General features: G+C 41.6%; 1 long non-coding RNA gene across 2 annotated transcripts in view; it reads right to left on the reverse strand.

The window, feature by feature from the left end:
• LOC142858511 (uncharacterized) overlaps positions 1 to 22,249 on the reverse strand; it is a 27,692-nt gene continuing 5,443 nt past the window's right edge. Inside the window, exons 2-5 of one of the 2 annotated variants that reach the window (XR_012912034.1) lie at positions 20,819 to 20,900; positions 4,051 to 4,195; positions 2,417 to 2,467; positions 1 to 1,067 (exon numbers count right to left, since the gene is read on the reverse strand). This is a non-coding gene — a long non-coding RNA (uncharacterized LOC142858511). The remainder of the gene's footprint in view (positions 1,068 to 2,416; positions 2,468 to 4,050; positions 4,196 to 20,818; positions 20,901 to 22,249) is intronic. The other variant, XR_012912033.1, reaches the window with a different exon arrangement.

Consider the following 22,249-nt stretch of genomic DNA (forward strand, 5'->3'; position numbering starts at 1 on the left):
TATATATATATATATATATATATATATATATATATATATATATATATATATGTTGGAGCTAGGCTATGAATCAGTTTGTATCATGATAGGAACATCTGTAAGTCGTATGTTTTCAAACTGAGCTATGAGAAAACAGATCATTTATCTGCCCAGAATATGTATGAAGTGATCAGTATTTGTGTCAGAGAAAAAGAAAACATCATATAATAGAAAATGGGGCCTGGGGGGTTGAGATGCAGTGTTGTGTGTGATGTGGGGTCTGGGGGAGACAGATGCAGTGTTGTGTGTGATGTGGGAGTCTGGAGGATTCGGATGCAGTGGTGTGTGTATGATGTGAGGTCTAGGGGAGCCCAAATGCAGTGGTGTGTGTGATGTGAGGTCTGGGGAGCCCAGATGCAGTGCTGTGTGATGTGAGGTCTGAGGGAGCCCAGATGCAGTGTTGTGTGTGATGTGGGGACCTGGGGGAGACAGATGCAGTGCTGTGTGTGATGTGGGAGTCTGGGAGAGCCCACATGCAATGCTGTATGTGATGTGGTAGAGTTTTGGGATGTCTAGACATGATGCTGTATATGATGTGGTAGAGTCTGGAGGACCTTATGTGCAGTGCTGTGTATGATGGAGTAGAATTTGGAAAAGTCCAGATGCAGTATACTGTCTATAATGTTGTAGATTAGTGTTCAGATGCAATGAGGTGTATAAGTCCCCAACACTAACAGTCCATTTGGAACCTGAATGGGCGTAAGTGCACACTACATTGAACAGAGAACTCTGTGTGGAACAGATAATCACCAGCACCAAACAGCTTAAGGCTCAGGAGGCTCTCATCCACCAACTCTGAATATCTGTTCTTTAGGTGTCATTTCTCTCGTCCACCAGCTCAGAATGTCTGTTCTTTAGGTGTCATTTCTCTCGTCCACCAGCTCAGAAGGTCTGTTCTTTAGGATGTCATTTCTCTCGTCCACCAGCTCAGAAGGTCTGTTCTTTAGGTGTCATTTCTCTCGTCCACCAGCTCAGAATGTCTGTTCTTTAGGATGTCATTTCCGGCTGACTCTGCCTTTCCGAACAAGCTGCAGTGTAAAGAAGAGTGGCTCAATAGGAGTTAAAAATTATAGAAAAACTCGAGAAAGGTATAAACAGTCTTTTCCTAGAGGATTTGACATTTAAAATTGCAGCCACTTCTAATGCCAGGTATCCTTGGTGGCCAGCAACTATGAACTTAGAAGCTGCAGGGAGCTGGCTTCAGGTGCTCCCCAAGGGCAGGGCTTGTAGCTTTCCATTCATTAAGGAATCAAGTCTTGGGAACTGGTCCCCTGCCTGCATTGCCAAGGGGGGGGAGGGAGAGAGAGGGGGAGGGGTTGAGGGGAGCAGGGGTGGGGGGAGGACACAAGAATGGCTAAGAGGATTTGGAGATATTTGGACAATTTATTGCATCTAAAGCATCTAAGGGACCTAACTTAGAACAGAACAACTTGCCTCTTTGGGGTATCAGCGAGGAGCCAGAGAACACAATTAAGATCAGTAACTAGGGTTGGGAAAGGAACAGAAGATAAAGATGAAACAAAACTTTCTGCGCTGCACCCTTACAGTGTTAAACACCGTTTCCAGTTTTCTGGGCTTTTCTGCCGTCCCTTCTCTGGCTCTTCCTGCACCCATCTCTGGGGTCTCTTGGGTAAAATTCAGAGGTTACTATTATGAAAAGCATTTCAAAATCACTTCTAACTTAAAGCACATTTCCATGGGAAACAAGAGTTTGGATGCCAGAGAAATGCAAACGTGGAATCTACTCCATCATTTGTTTCGTGTTTGGACATCTGCTTAACCTCGGGATGAACCAGCACTCCTGAGGATGCTGAGCATGAGAGCTGAGCAGCTGGTGTAGAGCAGCCAATACAGCATTTTAGTTATCGCGTACTCAATAAATACGTATGCTTCAGGCTTTCTATTTGCTACTTAGTACAGAGCCTTATCTTCACAATCAATAGAAGACCAAAGCCAGAACTAGAGTGAAACAGGGAAATGTGGGCTGTTCAAGAGCCAATCAGAGACGAACAGAAATAGTATAAACAGCACTGTAATCCAGGAAATAAAGGAAGGAAGACACTCTATCTCCCTCATGCCATCCCTATCACAGTTCTGTGATGGAGGCACAGACTGGTAAGTCCCAAGTACAGTTGGTTTCTGTGGTGGCATTATGCAATGATGGGATTAAGAAACTTCTAGTTAGCTGGGTGGTGGTGGTGGAGGCGCATCCCTTTAATCCCAGCACTTAGAAGGTAGAGAGACAGGCAGATCTCTGTGAGTTTGAGGCCACCTGGTCTACAGAGCAAGTTCTAGGACAGCCAAGGTTGCACAGAGAAACCCTGTCTTGAGAAAGCAAAATAAAATAAATAGGCTAGTGAAAATTATGATACCCAACTCTACAACGTTGATTCCTTGATTCTGCAAGGCCTTTGTAGTGGGCTAGTACCTAGAATGAAGGAGAAACGTCAAAGGAAAATGCACATTTCAGTTGTACGTACCCTCTCCCTCCTTTCCCACAGGATCTCAATGCTCCACTCTGGGCAGTATTTAGAATAGGGTACACTCATGTCTTACTGAACTCCACTTTCACGCATCTGAGTTCTTCCACTCTGACATTCCTGCACACAGTTCCAACTCTTGCTATTTTCTTTTAATTGTTTATTTTTAAAACAAAATACAGCTTTATTTAAAAGATACATATTTAAACTTGGCACTCGATCTTTTATCAAATGACGAATTAGACAGCCTAGAAGAAGAGCAAATTCACATGCAGAACAGGGAAGGTGGGTGCCAAGTTTTCTATATTTGTGGGTACATGAGTGTGAGCTCTATGGTTAAATTCCTTAGGCTCCAGTTTGAGCTGAAGTCCAAAGTGGCCCAGCTCCCCAAAGACCTGAGGGCCTTATTTTGTTCCAGGAGCCAATACCATAGCAATAACATGTTTGCTTGGTTACAAGGACTTCCACAGAGGCCAGCAAGGTCTAGCAGGCACTGAATTTGAAAGTACCTAGTGTATCTGTAATTTGATTCTGAGCATTCTTATTTTATAAATCAAATACATGCAGTATGTCTATTATGTGAGTAAGAAGAAGGATCTATTTGACCTCCTTTTCAAAGTCCTAGATAGATTATATTCGGGCCCAAAGTAAAATCATTGCTTCTAGGATAGAAAACTCATTGCTTAAAACTTAAAAGCTAAATATATTTTATTATAAACATGTGCTATGCACAGCTTATTCATATTGCTCTCATTTGACACCCAAGATATAATTTTATAAAGAAGGAATGCTATATCCTCTAGATGATAGGAACAATATAAACTATAATGGGTCCAGGAAAATGAAAACTTGCAAGCTTTGGAGATGTGTGGGAGCTGGTTCTTCTCAATGAAAACATTAACACTTGACCAGAGCAACTGTAACTTCCTATATCAGGTATGGAAACCATGACCCAGCAGAAGCGCTGCAAACACTTATTGGAATGGCCAAGTATAACTGCACATGAATATGCCATTAACAGGAAGTGCCATGTGCTAGATGCTCCATGTGTCTGAAGACGGTTAAAACTGACCTGGCTGGATTTCTGAAAGAGTGGAGAGGAACGACCAGGTGAGTTTCTTGGAGCACAAAGGTGTCAAAGAATAATGAAAAGAAAACAGAGAACACCAAGTTCTGCCCAAGGTAAAGCAAGCTACAACCAGCTCATGGAAGTGCAGAGTAGACTTGGCGGGGATGGAAAGTGAATCCCAATGAGATACTTTAAGGCATCTGGAAGGCTCCAGGCTCGTTGATAGGAATGAATAAACTGGTGTTAATAAAAGGACACAGGCCCTTGTGTGTTCCTGAACAGAAATCTCTCTTCATAGAGATTCCATGCCTGTCTCTTAAACAGAGGTGGGCTTAAGTCAATCCTTCCAGCTAGCGGCTCTGTGCTGATTTATTTCACACAGGTTTTAGGAGGACACTGTGGCAGTTTCCGATCTTAAAGTTAGAGTGAACAGTTAAGGTCAACAGCTCTGGGGACTCTTACCTCATGTGATGCTCCTGTTGACTCCTTTCTCTTTTTACTAGACATGGAAAAGAACTGTCTCTCAACAACTCCAAGCCTCTCTAACAGGGTGGGTTTGTGTGCTGGCAGCATGTACAGAATGAGGATGTCAACATCAATTTGGTTCCTGTGATTAAGATGTATATTAATTTGACATTAAATGTGAAGTTGAAGACATATGGTTAAAGAACACAGCACTGGAGGGATTTTTCAGGTCATCAGTGGTCCAAGAACTCCAGGACCAAGAATCAATGGACATTATAGAAGTCTTTCCTGAACCCCATAAGGAATAGACAGTTAGCTAAAGAAAGGAGAGGAAGTCAAGAATTGTCTGCTCTTGTCAGTAGGAGATATGAAACACATTTGATCCACAGCACAGACAGAAGTATTCGCACTGAGGCTGTCTCCATTTCATCTCTATATTGTCTCAAGTAACTCTCAAATTTCATGATTCCTCAAACTTTGTACTAGATGTTGAGCCAGAAACAAGAGCAGGTTAAACAGGCCCTGTTCTCTACAGAACCTCATCACCATGTTCTGTCGCTCCCTTTTCCTTGCCTCCCTTCTCTATCATTGGCCATCCTCCCTTCTCTATCATTGGCCATCCTCCCTTCTCTATCATTGGCCATCCTCCCTTCTCTATCATTGGCCATCCTCCCTTCTCTATCATTGGCCATCCTCCCTTCTTGTCATTTTCATGCTGGTGTCACCTGTGAACTGGGCACATTGTCACATAGCCAGACCAACCCATAAAGGTGGGATGTGCTCTCTCAAATTGAAGTGAATATTTACATTGTATAGATTTCAAAAAGATGGGGTTCTGATGTATCGGGACAGATTTACACGAAAGCATTCCCCCTTAAATGTGTGGTCTTCCTTATATTTACTCCTCTGCTAAAAGCTCCTTGAGAAGGCAGTGTCTTTGTGAGGAGGAGGGGTCAGCGGAGGGTGTGGCCTCGCTGGAGCTAAGGAAGGTGATGAGAAACAAGGGTGCAGAGGGACAATACTTTCTTCTCTAGAAATAGCAGGGAACTAAACCTTCAGTACCATCAATGTGTGTGTGTGTGTGTGTGTGTGTGTGTGTGTGTGTGTGTGTGTGTGTTGAGTGGAGGAGCTGATGCTTGCCTTATACCCAATAATCAGTAGAGAAAATCTCCCACTGAGGGTCAAGGAAAGTATATTTGGGAGGATGGTGGAGCATCCATTTGATCATCCCCTTTTCTCTGAAGATTTTAAAGTGGAAACCACGAGGCTCAGTGTTGTGTGCTGTCAGGAGGTACAATGGAAGAGAAGAACAGGGCAGTTAAGGGCATTAAGAACAAGGAAGGAGAAGCAGAGCACCACAGATGTCAATCAAAAGAGGAAGGAAAGAAGGCACACAGGAAGAGAGGGAGATCTAAAGTAGGTGACCTCGAACTGCGGGTCTTAGTGACGACAACTGATGACAAACTAGAGTAATTGGTTAAAGGTTATCCCAGAGTCTGGTGTCTGAAATGGAGTTTTCACGTATGAAACCACTTCAGATGATAACAGATTCCAGGGTGTGCCAGCCGCGGGAGTGAGTACAGGGAAGGAGCTATGAAGCATTTCCAAGGGTGGTGACTCAGACAAGGAAAGGAGTCTAAATCATCAAGCATGGATGACGTCGTTCTGGAGACTTCAGTGGATAGAAAGGAGTGCTGTGGGGGTGCCACATTCCTTCAGGGTCAGGGAATAGCCCTGGTACAGAGATCAGCCGCTGGCAGCAATCCAAAGTTGTAGAACGTTGGTGCTTAATGTAACTCTTTCTAGAAATACTTCAATGCAAGGGTGGAGGAGGATGGCTTTAAATTTATAGGGAACAAACATTAAGTTTTTATGCACTGATAGAACCACAGAATTAGTGGAGCTGGGTTGTTATTCTTTTTAAATATAATTTTAAATGGGAAATGAGTTTGCATCTTATATAAATGGTAAGTATATTTTCTCTCACTTTACATGTTTTCTTTAAGCCATGCTTTCTGCCCTTGATTTTCTACGAGTTTTATGCTTTCAGTTCTTCTTTGTGTCTGTATAGCCTACATAATATATTTACTATTATGATACATCATATACAACACCCAGATCTTGTGACTCATAGTTCCTAGGAAAACTGAGGGACATTTAATTACTGACTTCAAGCTATATGACTGATGCCCATAACGGGACAAAGTACAGAGCCTTTGGAGCAGTCAGCCTTAAATGAGCCGCCTTTATCAAACTCTTCCCTCAAGAGTCCTCACTCAAGGACCAACACATACCAGGAAGCAGAAAGACTGTAAATCTAAGTGGTGCATGACTCTAAGGAAATAACATTCCCTAGACACAATAGGACTGATCCACATGTGAACGCACAGAAACTGTGACAGCATGCACAACCTACACAGGTTTAAACTAGACAAAATTCCAGCACTGAGAAGGGGAAGTAGGCACAAAGTCCTACCCCTAGCCAAGAAATAGGCTGTTTCCTCTTGAGAGCTGGCAGGGGAGGAAATCAGTTTTCTTCAATGGAGTGACTCCGGCCCCATGCCCGACAATAGGTAGCCAATCCCAAAGGGACCCCATCAGATTGGTCTGTGGGCATATCTGTGAGATATCTATTAATTCATAGACTTCGGGACATGGGTATGGGGGAGGATCTGGGAGTAATAGGGATGGGGGAAAGAATATGATTTTAAAAGGGTGTATGAAATAGTGAAAAATAAAGTTCTGTGATTTTTTTTAATTTTCTGGTTTCATTTTTATAGAGCCATGAGTACATATCCCTAAGGTCAAGACAGGCAATGAAAGAGCCTCAGATTAAGCTAAATATCTCTCTATCCAGGTAGCTTTTACCCATTCATTCTTGTGTTTATTGAGCATATCTTATATGTCACACATTGTATTAGCTGTCAAGATTTAAAAAAAGATTAAACTCTAATCTTTGTTCTTGAAAGGCTATGGTCTGATGATAACATAAAGTACATATCATTGCTGTAACAGAACACTGCCTATTGTATAAAAGCCACAGAGGGAGTCATTGTTGGTTTTAGTCAGCTTGGCACAAACCTAGACATATCTGGGAAGAGAGAATCTCGGTTGAGAAATGGCCTCCATCAAATTGGTTTGTGGGCACATCAATTAATTCTAATTGATGAAGGAGGTCCCAGTACACCATAGGTGGTCTGGGTGGTCCTATCCCTGGTAAGGTGGGCTAGGGCTGTGAAAGACAATTGACCATGAGGTTGGAAGGAAGCCAGTAAGCCCTGTTCCTCTATGGTCTTTGCTTTGGCTCCTCTCTCTCGGCTCTGGGAGCTCCTGTTGTGGCTGCTCTCAATGATGAGATGTAACGTATAAGCTAAAGCAAACCCTTCGCCTCCCAAGTGGCTTTTGTTCAGTGTCTTATTACAGCAACTAGGACAGAAGACTTCCCAGAGATGCCAATGGCTAATTTGCTTCGTGAAATAAGAGAAGTCAGGCAGATATGTGTTAGGAAGGCATCTAACAGGTAAGGGGGGGAACAGAATAAAGAAGAGAAGTGCCACGGGGCAGGGTATGTGGAAGGAAGAAGTGGGGGACACATGAGAAAGCAGACAGGGAGTGGATCTGAAGACATAACAACAAGGGTTTAGATTCTAACATAAGAGTTAAATCTACATAAGATAGAATCTTTTTTAAAACTGTAATATTAATGACATGGATTGTAATGGACTTGGGTGAAGGCAGGGAGATTTTAAGATCAGGAGTTTACTCCAATGATGATTTGAGAGACTGAGAAAGAAAAACACTGGTGTTGAGAGAAAAAGGAGGTGTTTAGAAGGTAAACTATAGGACTGCTGACTGGAAAACAGGTTGAAGGGGTCTCTGCCCACCTGCGCCATCCCCACACTCTCAGGCCTAGCTTGGATCACATGACTTGAGAGTGCCCAGGTCCCTGCCTGCCTACATTGATCCAACTAGGAGTCACTTTGGCATGCTTTCTCAGTAACCACTGAATTAAAATTACCTCCATCTCTCCAATAAAAATGAAAATGTTCTCTGAAGAACTGACTGAGTTCACCTGCCCAGGTCACATTCCCAAACACCAACAATATCAACAGTCAAGACAATATGTTCCCCTCCCAAACCATAGAGATGTTCTCAAATGAGAATTGTCTAGACGAATCCAGGACACAGAACTTGAAAGAATAATCACTAAGATGACCATAGAATTCAAGGGGTTTAAAGAGAACACAAGCAGCAAACATCTTAATGATAATAAGAATTAATTCCCGAGTGCAGTTCAAGAAAACACCAATATGAGGCTGGACGAAATGCCAAAGGTAATTCAGGATTTCAAAAGTAAATTCAATAAAGAGATAGAAGTACTGAACAAAATCCAAATAAGAATGAAGATGGAAGTGAAAAACTCTAACCCAATTTAAAAACACAAAGGAAAATCTTACTTATAGAATGGATCAAGTAGAAGATAGAAAATCAGAGATTGAACCACTCAATTAAAGAGTAGCATAATTAAAAGAAAAACACAAAAGGAAAATACAGGAACTCTGAGACACCATGAAAAATTCAATTCTATGAATCATAGGCATAGAAGCAGGTGACTTGCAGGTAAATTGTATAGACCATATCTTAAATACCATCAAAGAGGAAGTCTCTCCCCAAATTAAAGGATGACTTGCCTATACAAACACAAAAGGCACACAGCACCAAACAGACAGGAACAGAACACTCCAAAGACATGTTATAATTAAAACACTAAATATACAGAATAAAGAGACTTTGTTGAAAGCTATAAGAGGGGAAAATCACAAGTTACATATGAAGAAAAATGCATAATAATAACAATTTCCCTCTTAAAGGAAACTTTATAAGCCAGAAGACCTTAGCAATGGTCCCCAACCTTCCGAATGCTGTGACCCTTTAATACAGTTTCTCATATTATGGTGGCCCCCAAACATAAAATTATTTTTATTGCTACTTCATAACTACAATATTGCTACTGCTTTGAGTCATAATGTAAATATATGTGTTTTCTAATGGTCTTAGGCAACCCCTGGGAAAGGAGCGTTCAACACCCAAAGGGATTGTGACCCACAGGTTGAGATCCACTGGCTTAGAGTAATGCTATCTGCATTCTAAGAGACCACCCTAAAATCCATATGAACATAAAAACCTATACTACTCCCAGCAAAACTATACGTGGCAATTCAAGGGAAAAGGAAAACTTTTTGTGACATAAACAGGCTAAAGAAATTCATGTCTACTAAACCATCTCTGCTAAGAACATTGGAAGCAAGGCTTCAAACTAAAGAAAGGCATGAACATAACCAAGAAACTATAGAAAGAAAACAAATGAAATTATAATTACTAAGACACAAAAGAGAAACAAGCACACAAACAGAAAAGAAAAAGAAAATGACAACAATGTACACAAGCCTTTCAATAGCAACTGTAAATATTAATGGCCTCAAGTCCCCAACCAAATGGGTCAGGCTAGCTAAACGGAGTAAAAAACAACATCCATCTTTTTGTTATCTACAAGAAACTCATCTTACCTTCAAAGATAGACACTACGTTAAAGTGAAAGAATAGAAAAAAGTTTAGAACCAAATGGGACCAGAAAGCAAGTGTTGCTATCCATATACCTGACAAAATAGATCTCAGACTAAAATCAGTCAGAAGAAATAAAGAAGAACACTTCATTACAATAAAGGGAATGATTAACCAAGAAGATATTACAATCCTGAACATAAATACACTAAACTCTTGAACACTCAATTTCATTAAAATCATACTTCAAAACACGTATTATCTCCAACTCAGTAATAGTAGGTGATTCCAATACCCTACTTTCTCCAATAAACAGGCCATCTCAACAAAAAATAAAGAGAGAAACATTAAAATTAAATGACATCACACATCAAATGATCCCAACCAGTATCTATGTAACATTAGACCCAAACATCAAAGAATACATATTCTTATTAGAAGCCCATGTAAATGAGAGGCTGCTACCAAGACAATGGGTTGCTCTTCCCAAACTGGGAAGGTCCATTGCTGAAGACAACTCCACACAACTCACTGAACATGGAGAGGGTGAGCTGGTGCCTACATAGAACCTTGACCCCTACATTTTAGTGACTTTGGTATGGGAAGGTACTCTGCAGGCTACCAAAAGAGAAACATAAACACCAACCCAGCCACAAAACCATTGATCTGCAGTCTGTCCTGTCTACAAAATGTGCTAGGCCAATGGTGGCACAAAGCTTGGGAGCATAACCAACCAATATCTGATTTGATGGAACGTATATCTGACACTGCTTGGATGACCAAGAACCAGAAACTCGATAGTCCAGGGATCTAAGGGAAAACGAGACACTACTGGACAGAAAAGGGGAGAGGTCACTAAAAGGACTCGTAATGGTTTTCCACTCTACTCATAGAGCAGTGTCTTATTCAGCCATCATCAGAGAAGGTTCCAGCAGCAGATGGAAACAGAGGCAGAGGCCACAGTCAGACATTATGTGGAGAGAGAATCTAAATGGGTTCTTGTAATCAAATCCCTCCCCTTAGAGCTTAGGGAACCCCTTGGAAGAGGAGGAAGAAAGAGTGTAAGAGCCAGGGGGATGGAACACACCAGTAGAACAAAGCCCTCTAATTCAACTAGGCAAAGCTCATAGAACTCACAGAGACTGAAGCAGCAAACACAGGGCCATCATGGCTCTGCACCAGGTCCTCTGTGTATATGTTATGACTTTCAGTTTAGTATTTTTATGGGACTCCAGAATGTGTGAATGAGTGGATCTCTAGTTCTTGTGACTTTCTTAGGGCTCTTTTCCTTCTGTTGGTTTACCTTACACAACTTTGATTTTATTTTATAATATTTGGTTGAAATCCTAGAAACCTGTTCTGTTCTAATGAGAGATAGAAAAGGGAGTGAATCTGGATAGAAAGAGAGGTGGGGTGGAATTGGGAGGAGTAGAGGGAAAGGAAACTGTAATTAGGTTAGACTGTATGAGAAAACAATCTATTTCTAATAAAGGAGAGAAAAAGAAAATGAAATAATGTTCAGTCAGTAAGAAAACTAATTCAAAGAAATAGATTTTATTGTTTCTCATACTATTTCACCAAAACCACACCAACTGTGGTTAACATATGAGTTAGACAATTCACTTTTATTTTAGTTAACAAAAGAGGAGCATAATAGCTGCTTCCTATTTTTAAAAATAAAATCAGTTAATTCTTACTAGGCATGTTAGGTACCTTAATTTTACCTTTCCAATCTGAGAAAATAAAGTTAAAGTATGCCTTCAAGATAAAAAATAAGAGAAGCCCATGTAATACTGTAAAACAGAGCATTTACTCATACACAAAACAAATCTCAAAGAATAAATAACAATTTATACAACTGAATATCTTATCTGACCACAATCCAATAAAGTCTCAAATAAACAGAAAAGAATCTCTAGGACTTATATAAACTTGTGGAGATTAAATAGCAGACTACTGCAAAATGAATTAGTCCAGAAGAAATCAAAATGGATATAAACATTCCTGGAAATAAAGGAAGATAAAGACACAGCATACCAAACCTTTGAGAAACATTAGTGGCAGTCATAAGACAGACATTGATAGCTCTAAGTGCATACATTAAAACATTAGGAAGAATACAAGTGAGTGACTTGATGGTGCAGCTAAAGTACTTAGGAGAAGAAAAACAAACAATCCAAAGTCCAGGAGATGAGAAGAAACCATAAAAGCCAGGGTAGAAACTAACAAAACAGAAGCAAACAAACAGTATAAAGAATCAACAAATCTGATAGTTGGTCTTTAGAAAAGATAGCCAAGTTCAACAAAGGTGAGTTAACCCAGAGAAAGAAAGAGGCAATCCAAATAATAAATAAAATTAGAGATGAAGAGAGAAACACCGTAATAGACAACAAAGAAATTCAGAATGTCCTAATGAAATATCTTTTTTTTTTTAATTTTCGAGACAGGGTTTCTACGTAGCTTTTGGTTCCTGTCCTGGAACTAACTCTTCTAGCCCAGGCTGGCCTCGAACTCACAGAGATCCTCCTGCCTCTGCCTCCCGAGTGCTGGGATTAAAGGCGTGCGCCACCACCGCCTGGCATGAAATATCTTAAAAACCTATACTCTATTAAGTTAGAAAATCTAAAAGAAATGGGTGAATTTCCAGAGTGGTCAAGTCACCAAATCCAGCCAAGGAGATTTCAGTGACCTAAACATACCTAAAACAACAACAAAGACTGAAACAGCAGTCACAAATCTTCTGCCTAAAAAGATCAAGGCCCTGAAAGATTCACAGTAGAATTCTACCAGACTTTCAAAGAACAACAACCAACACTTCTAAAATTATTCAAAAATAAAGAAAAATAAATAGAAGGTCTATTTCCAATGCCATTCTACAAAGTCATCATTACTCTAAAACAAAAAGTAGGGAAACACAAGAAAACAACATCCCTGATGCAAATAGATGCAAAAATTCTCAATAAAATACTTGCTAATTAAATATAGGCACATACCAGAAAGATCACCTACCATGATAAAATTGGCATTAGACATAGGTATAGGGATGGTACATTATATGCTAGTCAATAAATATAATATATAAATGGACTTAAAGACAAAAATCACATGATCATTTCAATAGATCCATAATGGTCTTCGATAAAATCCAACATGCCTTTTATCCAACTGATAAAAGTTCTAGACAGAATAGGATTAGAGGAAAACAACTCAACATAATAAGGGTGTATATGACAAGGCCACAGCCAACAAGATTCTAAGTGGAGGAAAATTTCAGAGCAATCCCATTAAAATCAAGAACAAGACAGGACTGTTCAATATCCCCAAACCTTGTCAACATAGTGCGTGAGGCCCTAGACAGAGCATTAGGGCAAGAGAAGGAAATTAAAGGAATCCATGTATGAAAAACGTAAAATTATCCCTCTTTGAAGGTGATATAGTATCATATTTAAGAGGGCTCCCAAAAATCTACCATATGTCTTCTAAATGGTCAACACTTTCAGCAAAGTAGAAGGATACAAAATTGACTCATAAAATCCTTCTGTAAACCAACAACGAACACTCCTTTTCACAATTATGGCCTCAATAAAGGTAAAGTATCTGGGAATACACCTACCCAAGGAAGTGGAAGACCTCTACAGTGAAAACTTCACATCTCTGAAGAAAGTGAAGAAGACATTAGAAAATGGAAAGGACTCCCAAGCCCATGGACAGAATTAATATTGTCAACATGATCTTCCTACTAAGCAATTTGTAAATTCCATGAAAATTCAATGTAATTCCAATCAAAATATCTATGACATTCTACATGGAAATAGAAAAAAAATCTTAAAATCCATAGTGAAGCACCAAAGATCCCAGATAGCCAAAGCAACCCTGAGCAAAAGGAACAAAGCTGGGGGATTACCATGAGAGATTCCAAGCTTTATTACAGCATTGGAGTAATAAAAACAGCATGGTCCTAGCACAAAAGCAGGCATATTACAGTACATATGCAAAACAGAATTATTACTGAGTTGTAAAGAAAAGTAAAATATCCAATTCCTTCAAGTTCTCCTCCCCTTTCCCCGATTCCTCCCATTTCGCCCTCCCTTCTCCCCCAACCCCTGTGATCCCAATTTTGTCAGGAGATCTTGTCTATTTCCCCTTCCCAGGGGGAATCTATAAATGTTTCTCTTGGGGTTCACCTTGTTACTTAGCTTCTCTAGGATCATGGACTGTAGACTCATTATCTTTTGCTTTACAGCTAGTATCCACTTATGAGTGAGTGCATACCATGTTCATCTTTCTGGGTCACCTCACTCAGGATGTTTTTTTCCTAGATCCATCCACTTGCATGCAAATTACCATGGACTAGTACTCCATTGTGTAAATGTACTACATTTCCTTCATCTATTCTTTGGTTGAGGGGCATTTAGGTTGTTTCCAGGTTCTGGCTATTACAAATAATGTTGCTATGAACATAGTTAAACAAATGTCTTTGTAGTATGATTGAACATGCTTTGGATAGTTGAGATGGAGGAAGGACAGGGACAGAGAGCAAGGAAAGAGATATTTTGATTGAAGGAGCCATTATGGAGCTAGCAAGAAATCAGGCACTAGAGAAATTCTCAATAATCCACAAGAATGATTCTAGTCAAGACCCTAAGCAATAGTGGAGATGGTGCCCGAACTAGCCAGGCCCTGTAGTCAGATTGATGACTACCTTAAATGTCACCATAGAACCTTCATCCAGCAACTGATGGAGACAGGGGCAGAGATCCACAGTGGAGTACTGACCAGTGGCAGAAGTGAGAATACTAGCAAAGAGGTCAAGATCATGATGGGGACACCCACTGAAATAGCTTACCTGAGCTAATGGGAGCTCACCAACTCTAGCTGTACATGGAAGGAACCAGTATGGGACCAAGCTAGACTCTCTGAATGTGGGTCACAATTGTATGGCTGGGGAAGACTGCGGGGCCACTGGCAATGGCACCAGGATTTGCCCCTGCTGCTTTTACTGGCTTTTTATCCATTCTCTTTGGATATTTGAATACCTTGCTCAGCCTAGATATAGTAGCAAGGAGGCCTTGGTCCTTCCTTGATGCAATGTGTCTTGACCTCTCTGGGGAGTGGATGTTGGGCTGGGTTGGGGTGAGGGTGGAGGGAATGAGTGGAGTGGAGGGAGTGGATTGATATGGAAAATGAAAAAAAGATTGGGTGTTTTCTTTATTAAAAAAAGAAAAGAAAAAAGTAAAATAGTGATGAATTTAGGATTATATTAAGCAATGTCACCCAAACTCAAAAAATTACATACATATGCTATATAAATGTTATATATAAAAACATCTGTATGTGTATATAGTATGATATTTAGGAGGAGACCAAGAAAGGGTGACATTAGGTGAAAAGGGGGACAGAATGCAAGCAAAAGGACACACGCATCACAACAAGATATAAAGTAATTGTCTTTCTGGTTTCAATTGTATCATAGCATTTGGCTTCTGTGTGGGGCAAGGCTAAGTACATATAAACGGAACTTATAAGGAGAGGAAACGATCCAGTGTGAAGCTTCAGATGGCGATTCCAACAGAAGTTCATGGAAGATGGCAGAGTTCCGGAATGCACAAGGGTTGGCTTGAGTGACTTTCTCAACCCAGCTGCATGATGATTTTATTGTTGACCTCAGTATAATAAAGCGATTTTAAAAAGTAAAAGAGTTTGTTACCTTCGTGGAAAGGAGTAGGTGTTGTTTCCTTATCAACAGAAACAGAACCAGACTGGAAGTCACGCAGAGTTGAGTCAATTACAGTCAGCACGGAGAGAACAACAGGAAGTGATGGAGAGCATCAGGTGGGAACAGCCCCTCAGCCTGCCCAGATGACCGCTACCCCGGGAAGCTATCCCCCAGTGTTGCCAAATTTTCTGATATTTTAGGAGGAAATATAAGCATATTGTCTGACAGAAATCTTTGTGTATAGATTCAATAAGTCAATAACATTTATTGAGCACAAACTACGTATAAGACACTAATCTGAGAGTTTGGGATTTTGCATTTGATACAAGGGACAAAAAGACTTTCTGTGGATGAAGTTCACACTTAACTGCTGAGTACAAATAACAAGCTAGAAAAAGTTTTGTGTTGAGGCAAGCACTGAAGGAATACAGGGGGGCATTTGATCTATAATTTGGGAAATTATTTCTATATCAAACAAAATGGCATAAATGGGCCTTACCAAAGCATTTAAATAAAAGGCCTTGGGGGATGTAAAGAGAGCCACATAGACACCTGTTTTCAGGTTCACTGTCTCTGAGTGGGACTTTGCTCAGCCTGGGACTCTGTTCAGTGAGCTCAAAGGCCAAGAGAGGGAAAGAGTTAATCATGGGCAGGGAGTCTGGGGAGATGAGGGCTGAGAAGAAAGGGAGAATGGGACCACAAGGAGCTGGTCAGTGATTGGGTCCAAGTTTGTGTCATGGGAAGCAAGGAAGTCAGGACACATTAGGAGCTGCAGAGTAACCTGTCCTCAGAATTTAAGAGTAAGGGGAGGGGCAGACACTTCCCAAAGGGTCTCTGCAGTGGCCCAGGCAAGAAAGGAAGGCTGCTTACATAAGACTGTCACATGAGAAAGGGGAAGCCTATCAAACTCGAGCTATAATTTAAAGGTAGGGAGGACAGTAGAATATTTGTTAGATTTCTAGGTGGAGTATAAGACAAACTGAGGTAGGCAGGAAAGATGACTGCAGGGAGCTTGACCAAAACTGGATGGAGAATGGATGGCCATTCGCCAAAGTGGGGATACAGGTGTGCCAAGAAATGGTAAAAAATCCTTTTTCTTCTTTTTCCCCTCCCCCAGATTTAAAACCTCTTTCGGATCTCCAAGAAGAGTTGTCATTTAAGCAACCAGTCCTATGCATTTACAAAAGTGGTCCAGACCAAACATATGTCCTGAAAATTCAAAGCATTTGATGCTGTAGGAAAGGATGTCTGGTGATCCTGCAGGTAACATCTGAGGACCAGTCCCGCACATGCTCGCATAGGTCACAGATGGGGTAAGATGCTAGGGTGGGTCAACCCAAGGCCCTGAATGGGAGCCTGGGGGGTAAATTGAGCTAGTCAGACCTAGCCTCTGAGGCCACTCCTCTCAGGCAGGTGGCACACCTGTATCCCCACTTTGGCAAACTCTTTTATGTGACTTGGAATAATGTAAAGCTTGTGAAACAGGAGCTAACCACAAGCCAGCTCCAACTGGAACCAAGCCTAAGGCAGGCTTTGATATGGTAATGAACCAACTCCATGTGGCACAGGGCACTGATGTTATTGAAGCAGCCCTAACTGAACACTGATGGCACAAACTTACAGGCCCAATAGAATAAAACAAAAATTGGACTTTTGCAGGAGACCCTAGAAGAGCAAGGAATGGCTGGCATCTTAAGCCTCTAAGATGATATTCATCCACAGGGGACTTTGAGACTGGCCACCTGTGGCACTGGCTTCAGCGATCATGCATTTCTGGTACATTGCCTTGCTTATGCATGCTCACTGTCAGCACTAGCCTCTGGCTGACCCTCTCAAGTAGCTTCTGGGACCTCCCACAGTGCCATCTTCCTAGCCTGCCACAGTTGAAGGCTGAGGGACCTTGTGGTGGATCCGGGTGGAGTCTGTAAGCTCCTGAACCAATCTTACCAGAGAGGATTCCCCAATGGAACATTTAGTATTATCTGCCTAAAAATCATTCCCCTCCTGGTGAGATGTCTGTTTACCTAAGATTCCTATAGCTCTTATAATAGTGTGGTATTGAAAGGAATGAACTGAGAATTTTCAAAAGGCAAATCTCATGTGTGGCCATCCTAATTGCGGGGGTGTGGATGGCACTCATAGCAATACTCATTGCAGAAGGAAAGAAAGATACCTTGATCCCACAATCTTCCTACTTTACCTATGAGAAAAGCTAGGCACACAGCCTAGGGACCTTCTTCAGGTACAAAGTACAGGCATGATCAATGGTGACTAGATTAAGGAAAACAATTATTTTTATCAGGGCCATTACCATCCCCATCAAGGCCTACACTTGAGTTAGCATTTTCCAGTTCATTAAGAAACAGGTAGCTCCTGTGTATTTTCCTTTATACTTCACAAGTTAACTGGCTCTCCAAAGAGCCCTCTCCCCTGCTGTATAACACAAGAGAGCTGAGTCATCATTTGCTTTGCATTCTGTGCACTCCCATCATAAGGACAGGAGATTCTTTTCCAAGTTATGACTGTTTTTCCCCCTCTTTGTTCTTTGGCTCTTTGGGGGCCCACCACTCAGTTCAGATTTACTCTTTCTTATGAATGCCTGGCCTTAGCTTGGCTTATTTCTAGACAGCTTGTCTTAAATTATCCTGTCTATCATTTTCCGCTGGGCTTTGACCTTCCTCTATTTCTGTATATCTTTTCTGTCTTACTCCATTGCCGGTTGTGTAGCTGGGTGGCTGGTCCCTGATGTCCTCTTCTCCTTCTCCTTTTCTTGCTCCTTGGTCTCTCAGACTTCTTCTCCTATTTCTTCTCTCTGCCTGCCAGCCCTGCCTATCCTTTCTCTGCCCACTATCAGCTGTTCAGCTCCTTATTAGACCAATCAGGTTTTTAGACAGGCAAAGTAACACAGGTTCGGAGTTAAACAAATGCAACAAAAACCAATGCAACACATCTTTGCATCATTAAAACAAATGTTCCATAGCATAAACAAATGTAACACATCTTAAAATACTATTCTACAACCTATGACTTCGTTTTTTAAAGTTTTCATTGATATAACCAGTTTTGTCAAAATCTCTAGTCAGATGCTAAATAAATAGTGACTGATGAAGGACTCTGTAGTCAAGGTGACAATCCAGAGTCTTCTATGCAATGGTGAAGCAATAAACACATCCGCTTCTAGCTTAAAATGGTTAAATGATTGTTTATACATATTTGCATTCCTTTAAAAAATGCCTCTCAGTAAATGACAGTAAAGGGGCGTCTTAAAGGCACGAAAACACAGGAGAGGAGATGCCAGCCAGGTCTTGAAGGGCGTACTGAGTTAGGGCAGAAGGGAAAGCTGAAATGTTACAGTCTGCAACCAACCACTGATGGTGCAGGATGTTAAGGCCCCAGGAACCTCTGCAAAGAGGATGAGGGATGGAACTGAAACTAGGGTCACCTGAAAGGGTATTCAGAGTGCACAGATCCAAAGGACCCTCCCCCAATGCAGTGTGTGAGTGACCTTCCTGCCTCAACGGGGTAGGGAACATGAAAGGGGAAAAAAGGCTCAGAAACACTGAACCTGAAAAACAGAGGGGAAAAGAAAAGAAATAGAAGTGGTGGATGATGAATGCCAAGGTCTTTGATTCTTTGGGCTTAGGATCCAGAATGATCGGCATATACTTACTTCTCTGTTCACTTAGACAGGACTTTGGGAATTCTGTTTCTAGAGAAGTGAGTCTGAGGTAAAATGCTTTTAGATGATTATATACACAGTCAGATTTCCGGTCCTAATAGCCCTACACTTCGGCTCATCAGGAAGCCAGTCTTAACCACGTAGCCAGCACTTCCCACCAGCTTTCTGAATAGTCACTCTTTCATAGACAACAAATCATGGAGTGTTAGACACCTGGGGAAGGTCCAGCTTGAAAACAAAGAGTCAAGCTAACAACTGCAGACCCACAGGAACTCAGAAAATAGGTGACACAGAAAGGAAAGATAACACCCCACTACCGAAAGATATAATTAATCAGAGGTAAGATAAGACATTTTCTATATTCTAGGGACAAATGTAAATGACTGCATCTCCAACCAGGGGCTGTGCAGGGCCACACCTGTTCCTTTTACAACAGTCGTGCAGGAGAAGCATAAGGAGTCAGGAGATGAGGGTGGTAGCTACAGAGGCTCCAGCACCTCCGGATATTGTCTCCCTGGGAACAAGCCTAACATAGGAAACCCGAGTCCAGGAGGGGCATGCGAATGACACCCAAACCACAATACAGGGGCAGCATTACCAAAGCTGAGGTGCTAAGTTAGGAAGCAGGGGAAATTGGTTTTGGTTGTGCCGTTCCTGACAGAATGATACAGCAATTGTAAAATCTGTGTACAAAGACTGCAGCGCGGTGACGGCTAACCAGGCAAGGTCCCAAGCTAGAAGGGGACACGGCGCCCTTAACAGTGTTTCTCACTTCTCTCTTCACCCTGTCCTCTTGAGACAGCATGGAGGTCTGCTTCTTGGATTCCAAGAGCAGAAATTAGGGAAATACACTACAGCTGGGCTGACTGGGACATCGAGAACGAGCCCAGCGATTCAACAGTTTTGAATATTTGCACAAATGACCCAAATAATAATCTTTGCCAGAGAATAAATTCTACTGGGGTGGAGAAAGAATGAGGACAAATGGATTACATCAGCACCATTTGCCTCCCTTTGGAAAATCTGAGTTTTAACAGGTTTATTCGGTCTATGTCTTGACAGATCATGGGACCATGGGCAGGTCCCACTTGGTATCTGAAATGTTTATGTCAGACACTGCCAGTGATGACTGCCTATGAATTATGGAGTATTTACTCTAAGTTAAGCAAAGAACCAGATGCTTGATACCTCTTATTTCTTTTGTTCCTCACAACACTGTGAGATCGGGACTATGCTCCTGCCTATTTTATACCCAGAGTGGCTGACAGTGGGCCACACAGAAGACAAAGGAAGTGTCAGTGTTAGAGCCTGTGCTTTTCTGAGTCTCAGAACTCTGCCCTGTGCCGCATTGCCTTTTATCATGGGTGTGTGTGTGTGCACATACATGCACGCACACACACTTGCTCCCTACTCTCTTTCACACACACACACACACACACACACACACTCATTCACCCCTCCTCTCTCTCTCTCTCTCTCTCTCTCTCTCTCTCTCTCTCTCTTTCACACACACACACACACACACACACACTCATTCACCCCTCCTCTCTCTCTCTCTCTCTCTCTCTCTCTCTCTCTCTCTCTCTCTCTCTCTCTCACACACACACACACACACACACACACACACACACACACACACACTCCCCCTGCCCCCACAGGCTTGAATTTTCTTGCCCTTTCTCTGTCTCTGCTTTGGCAGTGACAATCCACTGGAGTCTCATAAAACCAGGGCCCATTGAAGAAGCATTTGCTCATGCAAGGTCAACATTACCCTCCCACTCGCCTGGAGACTCTCTCCCCAAACATACCAGGAGCAGGCTGAAGTGGTTCTGCCAGGTGGACATGTTACATCTTATTGGCTCCGCTAACCAAATGGTGCTGAACCTGAACCTAGTGAAAAATAAACAAATCAGCCCCGAACTTCTGTAGCATGCTCACGCCTTAATTAGTGAATTCTTGGCAAATAAAACTAACAAAAAGCAGTCTAGATTTCTATTAGCTGATGAATTTGGATACTGAAATGGCATATTATTTATGCAATGATATATTAGTCAGCTGTTAAGGAAAACATAATTATGAAATTCGCAGGAAAATGGATGAAGTTATAAACAGTCCCCAAGTGAGGTAACCCAGAGCCTGAAAGACAAACACTATATTTCTCTTAAATGAACATGTTAGTGTTAGCAATGTGTGTTTTATTTAGAATATTCACAGGGGTTAGGTAGCTAATAAGGGACCAGGAAGGAAGAAGGGGTTTTCCAAGGAAGGGAAAATAGAGTGTTTTAAAGGGATAAACAGAAAATCAGAATAGTAGGATTAAATGGTGTGTGTGCGTGTGCGTGCGTGCGTGTGTGCGTGCGTGTGTGTGTGTGTGTGTGTGTGTGCGTGCGTGTGTGTGTGTGTGTGTGTGCGTGTGTGTGTGTGTGCGTGTGCGTGTGCGTGTGTGTGTGTGTGTGTGTGTGTGCGTGCGTGCGTGCGTGCGTGTGTGTGTGTGTGTGTGTGTGTAGGTAAAGGAGGGAATATGGGGAAGGACAACCCACACTAAAGGCCTTTTGAAAAGCCAGATGGGAAGATGGAAACCTACTACTGTAGAAGTTCCCCTTGTACCATCTTTACTCTTCTGGCTCTTTAAGGGGTCCACCACCCAGCTCCCAAATAAATCACTCACGGAGGCTTATTCTTAGTTAAGAATGCCCGGCCTTAGCTTGGCTTATTTTTGCCAGCTTTTCTAACTTATATTATCTCAAATGCCTTTTGCCTCTGGGCTTTTTCTTTTACTTATGTCTATATATCTCACTTCCTTCTCACTGTGGTTGGGTGGCTAAGCCCCACCTTTTTTGTTCTCTTGATTCCCCCCACACACACACACACACTCCTTGTTTTCTATTTCTATTTATTCTGCCTGCCAGCCCCACCTGTCCTTGCTTTTGCCTTGCTATTGGTCATCCAGCTCTTTATTAGACCATCATGAGTTCTACACAAGCAAAGAATCACAGCTTTACGGGGTTAAACAAATGCAGCATAAACAAAAGCAACAATCTTTACATTATTAAACAAATGTTCCATAGCATAAACAAAACTTGCACACCTTAAAATAATGTATATATTATATATACACTATATAATATATATATCACATACAGACACACACACACATATAATTTAAATGGAGATACCATATGATGGGAGAGACAATGCTTCAACTGGACATCCTATGATACTTAATAAAACCCCCACTG

The sequence above is a fragment of the Microtus pennsylvanicus genome, chromosome 10 (assembly GCF_037038515.1).
Source record: "Microtus pennsylvanicus isolate mMicPen1 chromosome 10, mMicPen1.hap1, whole genome shotgun sequence".
Taxonomy (NCBI): Eukaryota; Metazoa; Chordata; class Mammalia; order Rodentia; family Cricetidae; genus Microtus; species Microtus pennsylvanicus.